The sequence below is a fragment of the Camelus dromedarius genome, chromosome 5 (assembly GCF_036321535.1).
Source record: "Camelus dromedarius isolate mCamDro1 chromosome 5, mCamDro1.pat, whole genome shotgun sequence".
Classification (NCBI taxonomy): Eukaryota; Metazoa; Chordata; class Mammalia; order Artiodactyla; family Camelidae; genus Camelus; species Camelus dromedarius.
Genome location: NC_087440.1, coordinates 4,324,527 through 4,345,163, shown reverse-complemented (window position 1 = coordinate 4,345,163; position 20,637 = coordinate 4,324,527). Strand labels below are relative to the sequence as shown.

The 20,637-nt window shown below is 43.7% G+C and overlaps 1 protein-coding gene and 1 long non-coding RNA gene across 13 annotated transcripts in view; one reads left to right on the top strand and one right to left on the bottom strand.

Annotated features, from left to right (window-relative positions):
* LOC116153393 (uncharacterized) overlaps nt 1-8,394 on the top strand; it is a 41,456-nt gene extending 33,062 nt beyond the window's left edge. For 3 of the 12 annotated variants that reach the window (XR_010380829.1, XR_010380818.1, XR_010380820.1), the window contains one exon: nt 173-8,394. This is a non-coding gene — a long non-coding RNA (uncharacterized LOC116153393). The remainder of the gene's footprint in view (nt 1-172) is intronic. The other 9 variants (XR_010380827.1, XR_010380823.1, XR_010380828.1 and 6 more) reach the window with 9 other exon arrangements.
* Nucleotides 8,395-10,370: 1,976 nt separating this feature from the next.
* Nucleotides 10,371-20,637, bottom strand: part of LOC135321264 (ubiquitin carboxyl-terminal hydrolase 3-like) — a 289,286-nt gene continuing 279,019 nt past the window's right edge. The window contains exon 14 of the mRNA XM_064485504.1: nt 10,371-14,769. The gene's annotated coding sequence lies outside the window, so the exon portion shown is untranslated. The remainder of the gene's footprint in view (nt 14,770-20,637) is intronic.

Below are 20,637 nucleotides of genomic sequence, written 5' to 3'. Positions count from 1 at the left end.
AGTACAGTGGTTTTACTAAGCAATCTATTGGGATTTTATTTGAGAATAGAAAATAGCAATACAGGTGCATCTTTAATGAGTACTTCAGAGTCAAGCCTTGGAAAAGGATTTTTTTAATTCTTTTTCATACAACTATAGTTTTTTCCCCTGAAGGTGTGATCATTGTTCACAGGTATTCGCAGAGGGACGTCTTCATCCTGTGCATGTGGAAAGTAACCTGAGAAGTCTAAGCTTCCTGCTCAACGACCCCCAGAGCACCAGCCACTTGGCCTTCTGAAGAACTGTTTTATCACTAATCAAAGAAGTGAGGGCTAAAAATATTTTTAACAATATACATGTGCGTGCCTTTTCTGAAAAGCAGCAGCTGTCAATATCATTTAACAACATAAGAGCTTTCAAATTGTTTTGGCATCAGATAAAGAATGTGAATTGCTATTTTCTGTTTTAACCCTCCCCAGGTTCTGGGAGATTTCACCGCAATTCTGTTTACAGTTTCTTGCTTCACAGCTCCCACAGAATTAGTATTCTTGGATTTCAGGGTCCTCCCTAGTGAAATCCTTCGGAGATGTGCACAGCTCTTAGACATTCTCTGACACTGCTCATTCATCTCCTCACTGTGACCCTTAGTCCTCCCCCTTCATTGGTGAAAAGTGGCTAAAGTTAAAGGAAATTTGGGTGCAAAAGACCAACAGACCCCAGCCTGGACTCTCCCCACCTGAACTTTCTTGGGCCCAGGCTCCCTGAATGCCGATGCTCCACTCCCCTCACACACCTGCTCCTGTGGGCTTGTGCCTTCTGTGGTTCCCCACAGCAGCCATTCTGCCTGCCTCTGGCTTTGGCCCCCTGACACTTTCTCCAAGTCTGGTTTTGGCTTGCACTTTGCCGGTGACCGTTCCACCTGCACTTTGTCATCAATCACCTCAAGCTAATTCTGTTCACGAACTTAACCATTAGCCTCAGCAATGCTCTCTGCCCCAAACCCTGCCCTCCTTGGTCATCCAAACCCTGCAGGCTGGGATGGGAGCTATTTAATCTCACACTGTTAATCTGTTTCCCTGCTTGTCAGCCTGGAATACTAGCATTTAGTACCTAGTGCCTGGTTTTTATCAGGCACCCAATTATCATTTGATAAATAATACATAAATATTTTGCAGGTGGTCTTAAACTGAGGGGTCTGCGTGTTTGCCGGGTAAAGCGTCATTAGCTAAATCAAAAAACCTAAAATGCAGAAGGTGGTGGTGCCCGGAGCCTGGAAACTTTCTAGCTTTATGTGATCTTAGGATGTGAAGTAGGTTTCTGAGAATGGGAAAGGCAAAGGGCCATACATGTTCTCAGTTTTAGAGTTAGGAGGATAATATAAGCAATTCTTAAATTAGTCCTTTTCTTTTATAGATAAAGTTTACTGCCCATGTTGGTCAGGGACAAGTAAAAGAAAACTTACAGAGGTCCTGACCACAAAGTTTATAATAGTTGACCCCCATGACCACCCTGGGAGTTGGTACAGCAGATATTAAATCACCATGTGTGGATGAGAAATAAGCACTTTGGGGAGTTAAATATTTAGCCCGAATTCTCATCTAGGAGATTCAGGGATGGTCTCAGTCTTAGTTCTTTGGCGTGGAGATCCATTGCTCTTTCTAGAGTTACTCATTTTTAAATCCAGAAGCATTAGTTACTTTCAGCCATGGCAATAATTCTAGGTCATTAGAGTTGTCATATATCTATTGTTATCTGTTATTTTGCCTCATTCTTCCTACTTAGATAATATTCATGATAACATCTACCTTTAGATCAGGTAAGAAGAAAGAAAAATGCACTACTTTGCGTATGTGCCAGGAGGAGGCTCTGAGGGTCTGCAGACAATGTTTTCTGAAGGCAATGGTTAGAATACAGGCATATTTTTCTCTTATTTTGATTAGTGCCTAATGGTTCACCAGCTCAGCTTTCCTCAGACTGTCCCACAACACTGATGACCAGTAACAGGAGAATGGGCGGCACCCCTCACGGGAGCGCTGGGAAGGCTGCCGTGATGTGTGCGCGGTGACTACCAGCCCCCATGCGTGGACTCAGGACACAGGTGCCAGGAAGCAGCCACGTGTGGATCCGGAAGGTCTGCTCAGTTAATGACCTCACTGTCCAAACCGCAGTAACTATTGAACTGAAACCCACAGCCTTCATGCTAACAGGGATCCATGCCTTTGTTTTTCGCACCTTTTTATTGTAGTGCTTTCCCTGCATGCAAATGAGATTCTTAAGGAAAACTTCGCATGATTTTCTTGAGGAGAAAAGCCTTGAGGTGTCACGCTGTAAAAGTGCAGTGGAAGAGCGGTAAGACTATAAATGTTCAGGGTTGAAAAAAAGAAGGAAAGGCTTGGTTTCTGGCTTTAACAGAAGCTAAATGAAATCAGGCAAATTGCTAAGCCACTCGGAATATTCTCAGTTAAAATGATAACTGTCACACACAAGAGTATGGCGTAGGTGCCATCTGCAGTGCAGGTCAGAGGAGCTCTGTAAAGCACTCATGGTGAGTTCTCTGGGAGCCCCTTGTCACCCCCATGTCACAGATGGGGAGATCCCCCAGTGTCCCACAGCACATCCCATCCAAGTTAGAAGAACAACACAACCCCAAGAGGATTATAAATTAGTGTCCAACATGCTCAAAGAAAATATGTTTTATATGGTTTTGAAGCAAATTTCCTGCTGAAAATTAGCTGAGTATTGGAATCATCCTTTACATGTCGTTTCTGTTTACATCTTCACAGATGAGATTCCATTAGGATGGAACTGAGGGCAGAGAAAGGTTAAAGACTCAACATAATCACACACCAAGTTGTAGGCAGGCCTTTTAAAAATCACATGTAAGGAATTACTAAGAAAATAAAGACATATATCCTGGAGAAGTTGTCATAATCCATCTCATTGCTTTTTTTCAGTCTCTAAATGCTTGCTTCTAGAGGTAATTTAAAAATTGAAGAAAATGACATGTTTCAACAGTACTTGGAGAAGAAAAAAAACTCAATTTGAATGCAAACTCCAAAAATGCACCCATTACTGTCTAGCAGATGAGACCAATACCTTAATTTCTAGCATTATAAAGGGGACCTTTAAATGACACAGTGGAATGGGGGTGTGAGCTCCAAGGGACACTCCCCTCACGTCCTGGAGCAGCCAGTGAGGATGAAGATAAAAACAAGAGACCACAGGAATCACTTCTGAACAGACAGAACATGAACGTGTCCAAGCTACAAAATAGCAAATGCCCTCTTCCCCATAGTGTGAGTGACAGCTGCAGGTCCACCCCAGCTCACCCCTCCCTCCTCCTCCCAAGGCTCCTTGAGATACCCAGTCATAGAGCTGCCAGCCCCCTCAGAGCCTCCAGCCTAGAGCAGAGCCATTTCTTCAACCTCTCCCCCAGTTCACTGAGCACCAGCCAAATCCAATGGGTTCTTCCTAACAGCCTCTTACGAGAAGCCCCAAGGCTTCCCCATGGTGTGTCTCCTTCTTAATGAGTAATAACTTGTGCCCTAGGGATGCTTGGCTGCAAGACATTAAGTCAGGATGTTGCCAAGTCCAAACTCATTCTGCTAGCCTTGTGACAGGCCAATAAATTGGGATGTGTTGGGGCATACAGAAGTGACTTTATTTGGAAAGCCAGCTGATCGAGGGGATGGCAGACTAGTGTCTTGGGGAACCATCCTGCTCCAGTCAGAATACAGGCTCCTTTTATTAAAAAAAAAAAAGGGGGGGGTGTGGTTGGTTGGTGCAAACTTCTTGCTGCAGGGATTCTCTCTCTGTTCTTGCAGCCATCCTCATGGGTCAAGCCATGGTGTCCCTGTAAACCGCCAACAAAACAAAAGTTATTCTCTATTTTGCAACTTACCATCTCTACATGAGGGCAGAAGTGCTGACATCCTTAAAGGTCAGAGCCTGGAGAACAGGCTCTCTTTTCAGGCTATAGGCAACATTGTTTCCCAAAAGGTGCTGCACTGGCAAGACTGAGCTTGGAAAACAGGGCACAGTGGTTAAAATTAAAGGAACAGATCCAGTACAGGGCCTGACCTGTTGTCTATTACAAGGACAAGTCACACAGGAGAGCCTGATGACACTTCATGTCTTGTCCAAGTGGCGGTCACATTCGTGTTCTTGTAATAATTCATTAAACCACACATTTATGGTTGCTGAACTATCTCCCCTGTAGGTAATAGTTTACGATTAAATTTTTAATTCTGCACTGGATACAGAGATACGTTTCTTTGCCCAGGAATAAAATATTCCCTTCTATCAACTTACTGGGCAAGATCATATACAAATATCAATAATTAAAATATTTTTACACCCTAGAAACATGCCCCCATGTTTAAGAGAATGGGATTAAAAAGAGGAGCAATATGCCAATATTCCAAGATGCAGTAATAGTTCACATCAGCACAAACATCCGTCTCTTTGTTTTCTCTGGTCAAATGCATTTGAATGCACACTCCCAAGTCATCAGAATGAATGGAGTAAAGACATGAGCCCACACACGTTTCACTCAGTGTGGGAGACACTAAGGGCTTCTCACACCGGAGGAACAGCCTAGAATGTCCAAGATTGGGTGTTTCCACCAGCAATAGGACCTCAGTGTCAGGCAGACTTGCAAGGACCCAGCCTGAAGGAGACTCTGCCATCCTCCATGTGTGTCATCAAAGTTTCACTGAAGGCAGATCCATCAGCACTGGAGGCCGACGGGGTCAGGGCCAGAGTGAAGACCAACAGGGATGCATTTGTGGGTCAGCCCTAGAATTCTACACATCTCCTCACAGGCAGCAGCTCCTCGGCAAAATATTTGCACTACGGAAGGGGGGGCAAAAAGAATTTTTAGTGGAGAGCCATCCACCTACCATCCGTCCCCATGTGAGTGAAAAAACGTGACTTCTGTTATGTGAAGTGCCTGAAATGTCTTTTCCAGGATCGCAGCTGGTGTTCAGCAGCACCGGGTCCACCCCTGACTGGCACTGTGGGCACTCCTCCAGCTTGCAGAAGGTGATGTTCATGATGTTTTCCTGCAGCGTGAGCACGTCCACGGCGCCCACCGCCTTGTCCACATAGAAGGCGCTCAGCCGCCGCCAGTCCACGCTCTCCAGCCGCGGTCGGAACAGGAAGAAGGGCAGGGGGCCTGAAGCCGCGCTGGGCGGGACACAGGCCATGGCGGCCCCACCTGCCGCGGTGGCTGCCAAGGTATCGGGACCTCCCAGACCCCTGGCGAGCGGTTAATAGACATGCTTCTGACAGGGCACGCTTGGAAGCAAATCTGCCGCCTCTGCTGGCATCAGAGGAGGGGACGGTCCCATCTACCCACCCTGGCCACCTCCCAGGCCGCCGCCACCGCCCCACCCTCTGGAGCGGGAGAAGACTGAGTCCCGGTGGTCACGGCCTAAGGTCTGGGGGTCCAGACCGTTGCTATAGCAGCGCCCGGGGCAGGGACACGGAGCAAAGGGCTCGACCGCCTGCGCGCAGTCAGCGTGCACCCAGGGCTCTTCTAAACGTGTGTGGCAGCTCCACTCTGTTTTCTGGAGAGGCTGAAATGTTTCTAGCAGCAACTTGTAGATCTCAGGCCTCTCATTCTTGAGGTCTTCTGGGGGCTGCTTGTAGCTACCACAGAGATGGATGAACTAAGGAAAAGCCAGACATTCCTCAGTTCACCAGGGAGTCTTTGTTTGGACCAACCATCAGGAAAAATTTTGTCTTTCCTGGCAGGTCTATGTGCTGTGGTCTCCATCCACTGGGCTGCAGGATCCGCGGGAACAAGGGCCGTGGTTTCTCTTGCTCACTGTTCCACCCCCACACACCCCCGGCACCCCAGCTGCGCGCTCCTGGGCGGGCGCCCGGCGCTGCAGGCGGATGGGGGCGAGGCTGGGGACGCAGATCCCGGGGCGCTGCTTGGAGGCCGAAGAACAGTCGAGGGGGAAGCGGCGGGCCAGCTCTCCTTTCAGGGCACAGGATGAGGACTGTCTGTTTTGGGCAAGTTGTGAGGAGGAGAGCCGCCAGGTGCTTCTCTGGGCCGTCCCAGATTTTAGGCTGTGGCGCCTCGGGATCCCCCTCTCTGCTCCCGCCTGCCTCCCCTCCGCGATCTCGCTCCCACCTCTTCTCTCTGCTTCCCAGCTCCTCTGGATTTTTCTAATGTCAAAAAGGCTTTTTGTACTGAATTTTCTTGTTCTTTCTGGTCAGGGCCTATGCATCAGAGTTCCACAGAACAGAGACTGAAATGCCTTGACATGCACGTGGGAGCACAGATCTTGCTCTTGAATAAGTTTGGGATGTTACACAGCAACCAAATTTCAATAGGCTTCTGTAGTGCAGAAGTTCTTTAAAACGTTCTTGTGCAACCTTGGCCGCAAAAGCATCATTTAAGAGGCAATTTCCCTAACTTACCTCATGATGAAACCTGTTTCGCTGGGCATCCCTATAAAGATCTTCTTCAGCAGCTCAGTAGACCACTTGGGAAAACACTTCTCTTCCTGGAGTCATGGACTTAAATAAAAGGTCCCTTTAAAAATATGACTTTAATTTAAGGCCCAAGAAAATGAGACTACTCTATTTAGGACCGCATGATTTTGTCACTCTCCTAACCAGAAACATTGGGGGCGCCCTGACCCCCAGCACTTCCAGCCTCACCCCCGCCTGGCAGCTCTCCCCAAACCTGCCCAGGGTCTCTTTCTGCCTGGTCAGATTTATTCTATAAGAAACACTGACCTCTGCAATTAGCAAAGCAGGCACCAGCAAACGTCATAGCAAATCAGATGGAAACCAATTTTTAAAATATGCATAGAGTGACTGCGTCTTGAGAAATGCATTAGTAAAATCCAAGAACTCTCTGTAATTAGTAGTAAAAACCCTAGACAGCTGAAAAGCAGAGTTGTCAATAATTGACCAAGAAATTACAAATACAAATTAACTGAAAACTTCTATTGATTACCTACTGAATGCAGATTCAAATATGGAAAAATTAAGGTTCTGCTCTTGAGGAACCTACAGACTGTGATTAGAAAAGTATTGCACAAAGTTTTAAAGACAGCACACCTATAGCGCCAGGGCAGACTATGGACTCCCATCAAATTCCCAGTGAGTAGGGCTGCTGGGTAATTTCAGGCAGAGAGCAAGAACAGACAGAGGGCAGGAAGGATGCAGTGGGCTGCGGGGCCATGGCTGGGCGCAGAGGTCACTGGGAGATTCAGTGGAGCTGGGGGGGCCCGAGTATCCGCTTGCCAGGCTTAGGCTGCAGCAGGGGTTGGGCTGGATCCGGTGTATTCCTGCCCTGTAAGCTTGTGCATAGTGGGAACCATGAGCAGTATTCTTTTATTTTGTTTCATTTTTTCATTTCTGTGTTACATTTAGAATGAGAAAAAATGAACTTTAAAAATAATAGAGAGATGCAAATAACTCCAGTCTCTCCTACCAGGTAGATATTAAATCATCTCCCCCAAATAGGTGTTATCCTTTCAGCATAATCTTTGTGAAACTTTTACAGAAGCACCATGTCAAAACTTCCCTAATGGGATGATCTTCTGGCATCAATGGTTTTTTGACTACAGGAAGGCATTTTCGGTAATTTTTATCCGACATTCTGTCTGTTAGAATAAAAGCCAATAGTTTTATTTTAGCATAAGTGTATGCACTCAGCTGAGGATATTTAATTTTAAAGCTATAATCTGGCCATGGGTAGGCAGCAGAGAGAGCTCATCTGTACAGCATCATTCATGACTCAGTTTCTGGTGTCAACACATTACTTCGCCTACAGAGCATTCAGCAATGTGTTCCACAGTTTGAAGCAGCTTACCTTCCTGGTTTGGGGATAGCTTTACAATAATAGTTACATGGTTACACCCCAGGATGCTCCCTGCAAATTCAATGTTTTTCCTGTTAAAAGAATTTCCTAAGATCACTTCCAGAGTATTGTGACCAAGTTAAGGCGATAAGATCAGATCCCTTCTGCTATTTTGGTTGTGGGTTTGGTGTAACAAACTAGTAAGACATGTACTGTTCATTGTTTCTGAGAACAGTTTAGAGCTTTAGCTTTTTAAACTTACATAGTTATCAGAGGAATAAAGCCAACCACAATGTAAGGATCAACAGAATGCAGTAATCCACTCATAAAGGACAGTCAAGTGTGCTTACACATATTCAAGAAATCAATCATCTAGGTTATAAATAATATGTAGTTCATTTGTGTCCTTCTTTTTTAGATTCCACGTATAAATGATATCATATGGCATTTTTCTTTCTCTATCTGACTTACTTCACTTAGAATGATGATCTCCAGGTCCATCCATCTTGCTGTAAATGGCATTATTTAATTATTTTTATGGCTGAGTAGTATTCCATTGTGTGTGTGTGTGTATATATATACACACACACCTCACACCTTCTTTATCCAGCCACCTGTTGATGGATATTTGGGCTGTTTCCACACCTTGGCTATTGTAAAGAGTGCTGCTGTGAACATTGAAGTGCAGGTGTCTTTTTGAATTTTTTTCCCCGAATATATGCCCAGGAGTGGGATTGCTGAATCACATAGTAAGTCTATTTTTAGTTTTTTAAGGAACTTCCATAGAGGCCGCACTAAAATTTTAATTCTGTGGTGGCTTTTTCTTTTGCTTAATTGACTTGATTACTGAGTTTAGAAAATAATTTGATCCAATCTTATGCTTCAAAATGTAGTTTAATCTTAATTATTTATGTATGTATTTATTTATAATGTTTATAAAATAAATGTATAATATATTTATTAAAATAAATAAATGTGTAATATATTTATTAAAATAAATAAAAGTAAAAAAATAATCTGTATTTTTTTTGCAGGGTCTACAAATAATTTTATTGAATAAATAACACAACAGCCTTCTTAGATTTGGGGCTACCTTCCCCAAGCCATTTCTTACACTCTTAAAGCACAGAGTTTGCACAGTAACTTTATTTTTAATCATTTCTATGTAGAAGTCAAACTGTCCCAACAACATCACGGACTAGACTGTTTACAAGCGTTCACAGTTTAAGTCTTCCTTTTCTGGTGGTTCTCTCCTTTCTGCCCCTACCCAGGGGCTCCCGTACTACTCTCTCTTGACTGATCCTGAAGGGACGGGTAGACTGTAGGGGAGGGGCTGGGGGGCTCCTCAGAGCTCCTGGCGCCACCCCTAGGGTGCTGCCCCTCATCGCAGGGTTGGGGATGTGTAAGGACAAGGAGGGTTAGACAGAGTAGGTGGGATGGGACGACTCCTCATAGGCACAGGCATCCAGGTCCCTTCCTGATCCCTGGCCTCTGTCCCCACGACCTGGCGGTGGGGTGGGGCAACAGCTAGTCGCAGTGGGGAGGGCTCAGCCCAGCCCTGGGTAGAGGGGGAAGCCTCCCGCCTCAGTCCCTACTCCTGTTACCAGCCAGCAAACTGTCCATCACTCTCGGGTGGGAACAGACGGGCCAGTCGGCAGGAAGAAGCAGGCTTGCGCTGTCCCCAACCACTGTCCGACACAGGAGGAATGGAGGTAGCAAAGGGCTGAAATGCCCCAACGAGAGGGTAAAGGAAGTGAGGGAAGGGAGTTCCAAACTGTGTGCAGCTCCCACAGCGCTGGGGCTGGAAAAAGGCAGAGCTTGCTTGTAAAGTGCTGGATCCTCTAGCAGGGCCGGGCCCTGGGCAAGCTGGGGAGAAAGCCGGCCAGACAAGGGCGCAGGACCCAGGCATTCCTGACCAGGGTGTGCCCTGCCACGCTCCTGGTAGGGACTGCGGGGGAAGGTGGGCTGGTGACTCTGCCATCAGCCCTGCCAGCCACCAGCCCTGTCCTGTCCACACACAAACCAACACCCAACCAGCATTGCAGGACCGCCCCCGCTTCCAGCTGAAGGTTCCGGGCCAGCGGAGTTTGCTCAGGGTTGTGGCCCCAGCCTATAGGTCCCTCAGTGGAAGCCGCACCTTGAGCCCGGGGCTTTCTTGCTGAGGCAGGTGTTTCTTCCTGCCACCCCAGGCTTACACCTCACAGAGGATCACAGGGAAATCCACGTGGATGCGGCGGGAGGCTGGGGGCATCCAGCTTCACGATGCCTGAGGAATCAGGTGCTCCTGCAGCCGCCTCAGCTTGGCCCGCTTCTGCCCGTTCTTTGTGACGATTGTGTCCTCACAGAATTCGCAATCCAGATACCCATCCCTGCACGTGAATACAAAGAGGGGCACCACTCGGCCTCGCGGTTGCACCAAAGCTTGCTGGCGACCACCGCCTCCGGCCCCGCCCCGAGCTCGGAGCCGCTGCCGCCCGTGTCGGGGTCCCCGGGCGCGGGAGCCCCGCAGCCGCTCGGCCGTCACAGGGCACCGCGCGCCGCCGCCGCCGCCTTCCGCGGGCCCGCTGTCCCAATCACTGTAGTTAGCTGTACTGTATCAGTCACTCCTCGTCCTAAAAAGAGACCAGGACCCAATAGCTTTTTTTTTCTTTTTTTTTTTTTTTTTTAGTATTCTGCTTCGAACATCTCCGTGGATTCTGTCAACACAACCCTCAACAGGAAGGAGGGTAGACTGTGTTGAGGGTGGGGAGAAGATTGTTTTATGGTTTGCTTTTTTTTGGTTTGGAGACAAGTGAGTTTGCCCTTTATTTGACGATTTTCTCTCTGGGGTTAATAGCCCTCTTCCAGGTTGCGCTCTCATCACTCTCTCCTCCGCAGGTGCCCCGGCCGCCGGGCCTCTCCCCTTCCCCCGCGCCCTCCCGGAGGCGCTGCCCCGCGTTCACAGGCGCTCACCTCTAACCAGCCAGGGGGCGGCTTTCTCTCCGCCGTGTTTCCAAGCTTTTGTCTTTCGCTTTGCCCCACCACCAGATTTCCCATCTTCCACTTTTTCACCACCTGTTCTCCCATTAACTTAGCATAAGCCAGCGTCAGAACCTGCCACTCAGTGACAACCACGTCCTGGCAGAGCCTCCGGCGGCTGCTCACCCTCATTCCCTGCACTGCTTGTCACGGCCGAGCCCTCTCCCCGGGGAACCGTCTCCTTCCCGGATGCCACACCGCTCATCTCTCCTGCTCCGTCAACCCCACTAGACGAGGCTGCTCTTTTGGTTTCAGAACCCCTACCCAATGCACACACAGCCGGTCGTATTGGTCTTGGTTTAAGAATCTCTCTCTCTTTCTAGTTTTAAAAATTCTCTTTTATCTCTTTGGTCTATCTTCCATTGCCGTGGTTTCAGATGTTACTTCTATTAAGCTGGCTCCTATATTGTATTATCTACTCAGGCATCTCCACTAAGCTTCATGTCCACAGCTACAGCTGGTTACTGGCTATTTCCATTTGAATGGACAACTGAAACTGAAACTAAAGATGTCCCAAACTGAGTTAGTTATCTTCTCTCGACTTTCTAATTTGAGGCAGTTCCATTCTCCCAATCAAATAAACTAGAACTTATCAAGTTCTTTTCTTTCTCTTTCCTTCCATGTCCAAGTAATTGCCAGCCTCTGTAGATTTATCCATCCCAATATATTTTCTATCCAACCTTCTTCAAATTATCCTCCTGTACTAGTCAGGGGTCTCCAGAGAAACTGAACAAATAAGATTTGTGTGTGTGTGTGTGTGTGTGTGTGTGTATAAAGACATTTATCTTGAGGGATTGGCTTATGTGATTATGGAGGTTGGCAAGTCCAAAAGCTTCAGGGTATGCTGGAGTCAGACTGGAGACCTAAGAAGAACCAATACTGCAGTTCAAGTCCAAAAGCTGTCTGCTCCCAGAATTCTTTCTTGTTTGGGAGAAGTCAGTCTCTGTTTTATTCAGGCCTTCAACTGATTGGATGAGACCCACCCACATTTTGGAGAGTGGTCTGCTTTACTCAAAAAGTCCACTAATTTAGATGTTAATCTCATCCAAAACATCCTCACAGAAACATCTAGAATAATGTTTGAGCATATATCTGGGCACTCCATGGCCCAGCCAAATTGACACATAAATTTAATCATCACATCCACTCTCACGCCACTACCTAAGCTATTCCTATAAACTTATAAAACTCTCCAATTAACCTCTGTCCCTTGATCCCTCCCTACTGCAGACCAGCCTCTACAACACTGCTGACCCAGGGCTCGTATGTCTGTCAGCACCACACCGTCACTCAGCTTCTCACTTCCCTGATGATCAAATCACATGATGATCAAATCATATCCCAGGTCCTCCCTGATTTGGAGTCAATGAATCTTTCAAGACTTATCAATCATGCTTGTGAGTTGCTGCAGCCAATTTGCTATTTCCCACACATGGGACTGTTCCAAGCTGAAGACTTTCTCTCAGGTCCCTGTAGCTGGAAACTCTCATTCCCACCCCCCATCTCCTCATGCTGAAATTCGATTTATAACATCCAGCTCCGCTACCACCACCTCAACTTCACGGCAATAGCTACGTGCCAACACGTTGCTTCAGACGCTTGAACTGCCCTGTCACCATCAGGACCACTGCAGCTGGGGAAAAAGAAAACTGCTAGATGACACGTGGGCATTTTATACTAAAGGCTTGTCCTGCAAGCAAGAAAGAGCGAGAGAGAGTGAGATTCATGTTTTTATTTTTGTCTGAAATATTTTTTTCCTAAAAACAAATATTGCAGCTATACTTGAAGTCCCTGTCCCATTCTCCTCCTCCTCAGAGGAAACTTTCATGATAGATTTGGTATATATTCGTACCGCATTTTATATTTTATATTATTTTTATAGTTATATATGTAAAATAACAGTTTCCTATTTTTTAAAATTTATTTAGATATCAAAATGTACATAATATTCTGTAGTTTACTTTCTATTCAAATAAGATATTCATATAAAAAATTAATATAATCTCTAACTTTAAACATGTATTTTAATGCAAAATAAATTACTTGTAAGTTTATGGTTTAGAACCAAAATACTCTTTCTTAAGAGGAGCGTTGGAATGTTTATGATGACAACCTTGCTCACAAATGTCCTCTTAGCTCCTAATGTTTGCAGGAAAAACTCTCCAGCTCTCTTTTCACTCACTCAGTTTAGGTTTTCTGCCCTCTTATTTGCTCAGGACCCCACCTAGATTCCCGGAGGCTACATCAGGCAAAGGTGTGATGTGTGGCAGGCGTGGATTTCCAGTTGTCACCTATCCAGACTAAACCCACTGAACTGTCCTTGCTCCCTCTGGCCTCTAGTCATCCCTCCATGCAGGTCTTTGCTGAGTCCTTTGTCCACCCCTGGGGCCCAGGTCCAGCTCTGAGGCACGTGTGTCCCCTTCCAAGAGATGGTCTGTAGGGCCACAGACACCCTCTGCTTTCAGAGCCCAGGCCTGTCATGACGTCTGTCTGGTCCCTTCCCTACCACACAATTTCCAGAGCTCAGCTGGAGGGAGGGGCAGGGCGATGATACCCACCATTATTACTATCTACTCACTTCTAATTTCCTTTCTTTTTCTTTTTTTTTTTTTTTAGGTACTTAAAATGCTTTATTATCATCGTCATTATTATTATTTATTTTATTAGCCCCGACTTCACCATTGATATTGTATGTATATATTTTTATTGACATATAATCAGTTCACAATGTTGTTTCAATTTCTGGCATACAGCATAATAGTTCAGTCATACATGGACATATATATATATATATATTTGTTCTCATATTCTTTTTCACCATAGGTTACTAAAAGATATTGAATATAGTTCCCTGTGCTATACAGTATGAATTTGTTTATCTATTTTATGTACATTAGTTAGTATCTGCAAATCTCAAACTCTCAATTTATCCCTTCCCAACCCCTTCCCCCACTGGTAACCATAAGTTTGTTTTCTACGTCTGTGAGTCTGTTTTGTAAATAAACGTGTCTTTTTTTTAAGATTCCACATATAAGTGATATCATATGGTATTTTTCTTTCTCCTTCTGGCTTACTTCACTTAGATTGACAATCTCCAGGTCCAACCATGTTGCTGCAAATGGTATTATGTTATTATTTTTCATGGCTGAGTAGTCTTCCATTGTATAAATATACCACAGCTTCTTTATCCAGTAATCTGTCAATGGACATTTAGGTTGTTTCTATTTCTTGGCTATTGTAAATAGTGATGCTATGTACATTGGGGTTCATGTATCTTTTTGAATTAAGGTTCCTGGATATATGTCCAGGAGTGGGATTGCTGGGTCATATGGTAAGTCTATTCCTAGTCTTTTGAGGAATGTCCCTACTGTTTTCCACAGTGGCTGCACCAGACTGCATTCCCACCAGCAGTGTAGGAGGGTTCCCTTTTCTCCACAGCCTCTCCAGCATTTGTCATTTGTGGACTTTTGAATGACGGCCATTCTGGCTAGTGTGAGGTGATACCTCATTGTAGTTTTGATTTGCATTTCTCTGATAATTAGTGATACTGAGCATTTTTTCATATGCCTATTGATCATTTGTATTTCTTCCTTGGAGAATTGCTTGTTTAGGTCTTCTGCCCATTTTTGACTTGGGTTGTTTGTTTTCCTCTTATTAAGATGCATGAGCTAATTTCCTTTCCGATACTTCTTCCAATCTGGGTCCAGGGGACTTTGGTCTTGTCTTGAGGTAGGAAGGAATCAGGAAGGTCTGGCTCTTACAACATTGTGTGCTGCCCTAAATCAGGTTTATTGCCTTTGAACTGAGTTCATTTCACTTCCTCCCCATCCATCACTTTCTCCAGGGCCAAGCTGCTGATCACCAAATGCCAGGAAATACCTTCTTGAATCTTCCTTTTGCCATCTGCCTTCTTCTGAAGCATGGAGCAGAGAAAGACCTAGATGCCCCTAAATAAGGAAAAGAAATACTGGAAAATCATTCTGTAATGTTTTCAAATATTATCATGTCATACGTAGTTAAATGCAGTGCGTTTGCAATAAAAGTACAGTCAGAGCAATATTATTACAATGAGAGCATAGGCATATTACAAATGGATATGTTTCCAAAGTCCATTTATAAATAAATTGAAGGAAACTCCAAATATACCTTCTTATAGAAACAGTAGTATAAATGGTTGCGATCATTAAAGTTATCAGATCTACTTCCCTCTTTTTATCTACTGTGTTCAAAAATATATTGAACACATTACTGAACATTTTGAATGACACACGCAGGATGTTGTGCTGGTGATCAGAAGATTAAGGGGACTGTTCATGCTCCTGTGTTATACAGTAAGTTCTCATTGTTTATCTGTTTTATACATAGTAGCGTGTCTCTGTTAATCCCAAACTCCTAATTTATCCATACAGTCTTTTAATTAATTGTCCACAGTTTCCAATTGCATTTCCTTTACCTGTTTGAGTCTAAATATTCTTTTACAACTAGATATGTGCTTTGCACCTTTCATCTGAAATCCACACCAGCTGAGTTTAAACCAGTGTGTATTTTATGAAAATATTCACCAATCTGCATGTATCATTTCTCAAGCAAGAAAGTGAACATTGGAAAAGACTACATTAGTCAAGACGAGGTGTGTGCAACATTTATGTGCAAGATATTACTCATAGAAATATTCTATAAGTTCCCACATCACCTCACAGGGTATAAAAGAGGAGCTAAAAGGGTGGGGAATGACAGCTCATATGTGACCTGAAACATAACTACACTGATAGAAATAATTTGGGAACACTGAACTCATTTCATTTCTGCCTTAGTAAAATTCTTTATCAATGGGATATGCTGTAGGTAAGTTAGCTAAGCCAGAAACCCCTGGGATCTAGTCTTTATTCTGAGACAAAGCAATACACTTAGCATTTTTCTCTAGACAAAGAAAATGTTCATTTAAAAAGATCTGTAATTTTGGATTCTTATAATTTCAGCCTGACTTGTTCTCAGTTAAAATGAAAATGTGATTTTCTGTTAAATGTATATGTCTAAGTTTGACAAAGAAACGCTTACTTTCTAGGAAAATTGTAAAATGTGATAAGAATATCAAATAGGTTAAATATCCTTTGACCTTATGTATATCGGTTTTCTTGTGGTGAGCGTACACAAAATGAGATGGGTATTTTAGATCACGGTAACCTCTGTTTCTACAAACAGATAATTAACTATTATTTGATTTTCAGCATACTGCCTTTCTTTCAAGGAACTTACAGAAATGTGTTCACATATAACCTGTGTGAAATAGGAACAATTTATGTTCTTTCAACTGTGAACACCAATCACCATAGGCATTTGGAAATTTGCATGAGATGTAAAACAATTTCAAGGCAATCAACTAAACCAATAAAAATTACAATTGCATCACAGCACTGGGAGAGGGATAAAAGTGTGGCTTGACAAAAGGGAACCACTCTGTACATCCCTCTGGCTGACTGATGGTGGTGCCCTGGACCCAAAGATCTGACTGTAGGCAAATGACAGTGTAGACGGATTCGCTAATTCAGCTTTCAATAGGAAATGCAGGTGTCCAGGGATGCAGTGCTATAAAGAAATGCTCTGAGTCTGGGAAATAGGTCACCTGCATGCTGCTTTGTGCCACATCATAACTGCTAACTGGACATAATTTGGCCTGCTTTCAACAGTTGATTTCATGGTAGCAGAAACTGTGTTCATGTGTACGTTTTTTTCCCAAATGTAAAAGGCTTCTAAAATACCTATTGCTTTTGAAATCTAATCAAGCAGCCATTCAGGTTTAAAATAAAATGACCAATTTCAAGGCAGGAAAATAAAAGACTAAATACTTTTAGGGGAGTGGCCAAGGTGAGCTGAGTAAGAAGGCCCTGAGCTGACCTGCTTCCACTGGCACAACAAAGTAACAACTAATTACAGAGCAACTATTGATGAAAATGATCTGCAGAATAGCAGGAAAGATTTTCCATCCTTAAAGATATAAGTAAGGAACCACAACAAGGCAGGTAAGAGGAACAGAAATGTGATATAGTTAAGACTCACAGCGGCAGGTAGTCGCCCCACAAACAGGAGGATAATCAGTTTCAGAGGTTCGACCCCAGGAGAAAGGGGTCCAAACCCCACACCTGGCAGCCTAGCCCAGGGATCCTGAGCTGGGGAGACGAGCCCCCAGATGCCTGGCTTTGAAGGACAGCAAAACCTACAGATGTATACAGTATATAAGGACAGCAGAGCTTGCACACAGGAGAACTAGAGCCTTATAGGAGAGAGACATCACTCTTAAAGGGCGCCTGCAAACTCTCACATACCACATTTGAAAGGAGCCTGGGTCAGACACATGTGCTGATCTTGGAGAGACTCGAGAAAGGTAGGAGGTACCTGAGACTCCCCCTGGGGACACAGATGCTGGCAGGAGCCATTTCTGAGAGCTTATTCTGCCACGAGAACACTGGTGCTGAGAAGCTCTATTTTGGAGCCATTGTCTGGCTTTGGTATCAGGGTGATGGTGGCTTCATAGACTGAGTTTGGGAGTATTCCCTTCAATTCAATCTTTTGGAAGAGTTTGAGAAGGACTGGTAAGGGCTCTTCTTTGTATGTTTAATAGAACTCCCCAGCGAAGCCATCTGGCCCTGGACTTTTGTTTGCAGGAAGGTTTTTTATTACTGATTCTATTTCACATCCAGTGATTGATCTGTTCAACTGATATTTTCCTTCTTCATTCAATTTCGGTGGACTGTATGTTTCTAGAAAATTGTCCATTTCTTTTAAGTTATCCAACTTATTGCCATATAGTTGTTCATGCTTTTCTCTTATGATTTTTTGTACTTCTGTGGTGGTGTTTGTAATTTCTCCATTTTTCTTTTCTTATTTTGTTTATTTGTGTCCTTTTCCTTTTCTTCTTGGTAAGCCTGGCCAGAGATTTGTCAATTTTGTTTAGTCTTTCAAAAAAACAGCTTTTGGTTTGATTGCTTTTTTTCTGTTCTTTTAAACTTTTTTTTCATGAGTTATAGTCATTTTACAATGTTGTTTCAAATTCCAGTGTAGAGTACAATTTTTCAGTTATACATGAACATATGTATATTCATTGTCACATTTTTTTCACTGTGAGCTACCACAAGATGTTGTATATATTTCCCTGTGCTGTACAGTATAATCTTGTTCATCTATTCTGCATATGCCTGTCAGTATCTACAAATTTTGAACTCCCAGTCTGTCCCTTCCCATGCCCCTCCCCCTTGGCAACCACAAGCTTGTATTCTATGTCTATGAGTCTGTTTCTGTTTTGTATTTATGTTCTTTTTTTTTTCTTTTTTTAGATTCCACTACTTCAAAAAGTTGCCTGCACCCCAATGTTCACAGCAGCACTGTTTACAACAGCCAAGACATGGAAACAGCCTAAATGTCCATCAACAGATGACTGGAAAAAGAAGACGTGGTATATTTATACAATGGAATACTAGTTTTCTGTTGTTTTAAAGCTCTAATTACGTGAGCTGGAGCAGCAGAGGCAGGTTGACTGGGACCTCATGGGCCAGAGTGAACAGCGTGGATGTAAGTCCAGGGAAACTGACAAGCCACTGGAGACTTTTATGCTAAGGAAGTATAATAATCTGACTTCTGTATTTAGAGCATTGACTGTTTTTGGAAAATTGGTTTTGGTGGAGAGGGAATAGCAAGAATGGAAGCAAGACTACCATTCTGGGAAATTATTTCATCAGTCATGCAGGAGACCTGGTGGTGTAGAGTACAAGTGAGCTGTGAAGATAGAAAGAAGTGAGTGAATCTGAGATCCATGTTGCCAGTAGATCTGACTGGACTGGCTGCCTGTGAATATGACAGGGGGTGATGGGCAGAGGCATCAGAGATGTCTCCTCGGTGTTCAGACTGAGTGATGTAGGAAAAGGGAAATGTTTTTTAACTGAAGCAGAAAGGAGGGGAAGGCGTAAATTAGGAGTTCAGGATTAACAGATACAAACTATTTTACATAAAAGACTTAAACAGCAATGTCCTCCTGTATAGCACAGGGAACTATATTCAGTATCTTGTAATAACCTGTAATAAAAAGAGGGAGATCTATTAATTAAGATGAGCAGACAGGTTTTAGTAACTGGGGATGATGTGAATGGAGCGTTACTTCTCTTTCGGGTTTGGTAGATTAGAACTGTGAGACATCCAGATAGTTATATCAAGCAGACAGGCAAGCAACCCTCTTAATCTAACTTATTCCCAAAGAACATTTAAGGTCTACCTCAGTGCAATACTTTCATTTTATTGCTGCTAAAAAACAAAAACAAAACCAAAACAAAAATATTGCCTTTATCATAATCCCTAGTTTCTATCAATTTCCTATCTTAGCACTGATCTAAAATATTTCAGTAGTGATATTTTAAATCTGAGAGCAGGACTGGAGACTAAGGAGCTGACTGTAGACTTGACAATTAAGGTTTCAGTGTGGGTTGTTGGACTAGAGTAGGTTCTACTCTCATACTCAGACCCCGTAACTAGAATTTCATGACACTGGCCTGATCCAAAGTGACCATTCCCCTGGGACCTCTCTCTAACAGAAGTTTGAGAATTTATTCTCTAAAAAGAAAGCAAAGTTTTCCCTCTCAGTTGGTAGAACATATTTTTTTAAGCTTCCAATATTTAACTCATGTGCTTCCAATGCAGGAAAATTATGTAATGTATTAAAAAACTAAGCAAGGTGTTAGCCTTTAAAGAAGCCTAGAATTTAGTTGTGATGGAGATCACTAAATGCTGCAGAGCATCTACCATAGCAAACACTATGTGGGTGTTATGTAAACGGAGCACAGATGTGGCAGCATTTCTCCTCCCACTTGTCCAAGAGTGTTAGTCAGTAAAGGACGAAGCATCTGAGCTGTATCTTGAAGTGAGAATAGGAGTTTCTAAGGAAGGAGAAGCAGAGGAATGGTAAGCTGAGTAACAGGAATGAAGTACGAGCAAAAGCAAGTGCAAGTGAAAATAAATTGACTTTTGCATTATGGAGAGTCATTGTTGGAAAGGCGCAAATGCTGCTTGAAAGAGTACGTGGAGAGGAGATTGAAACAATAAGTAGGCTACCTTGTGGAAGAGATTTGGATTGTGGATAATAAGAATAATATGAGAGTAACACAATCATATTTGGGTTTTACAAAGTAAACTTTGTTTCTTCATTTACAATGCAATAAAGTAGAGGAAAAGGCAAGATTTCAAAAGGAGTTGAATGAAATGTCTCAAGACAGTAACAGTACACACCATGGACTGAATATTTGTTCTCCATGAAAACAAATTCATACATTGAAATCCTAACACCCAAGGCCTTTGGGAAGTGATTAGACCATGATGGTGGATTCCTCAAAAATGGGATTAAGTGCCATTATAATGGGACCCCCAGGGCGGTCCACACCCCTTCCTTCCCATGAGGAGACAGCCAGAAGGCACTCTGAACCAGAAAGCAGGCTCTTGCAGACACTGTATCTGCTGCCACCTTGATCTTGAACTTCCTAGTCCCTAGAATCGTGAAAAATAAATATCTGTTATTTATAAGCCACTCAGTCCATGGTATTTTGTCATAGCAGCCCAAATGGACTAAGGCAGAGAGACTGAAGAGACCAGGACAGAATTGCTAGAAAGTCCACAAAACTAGAATTTCCACAATAATGTGATTTCTTTTTGTGAATGTTTTGGTGAAGGAGAGAGAAGTGTCTGAGATGATTCTGAGTCTCTCCTCTTGTGTGGCTGAGCGAATAGTGGTGTTTCTTAACTGAAGAAGGAAAGTCAGTTTGATGAGGGGTTAGTGG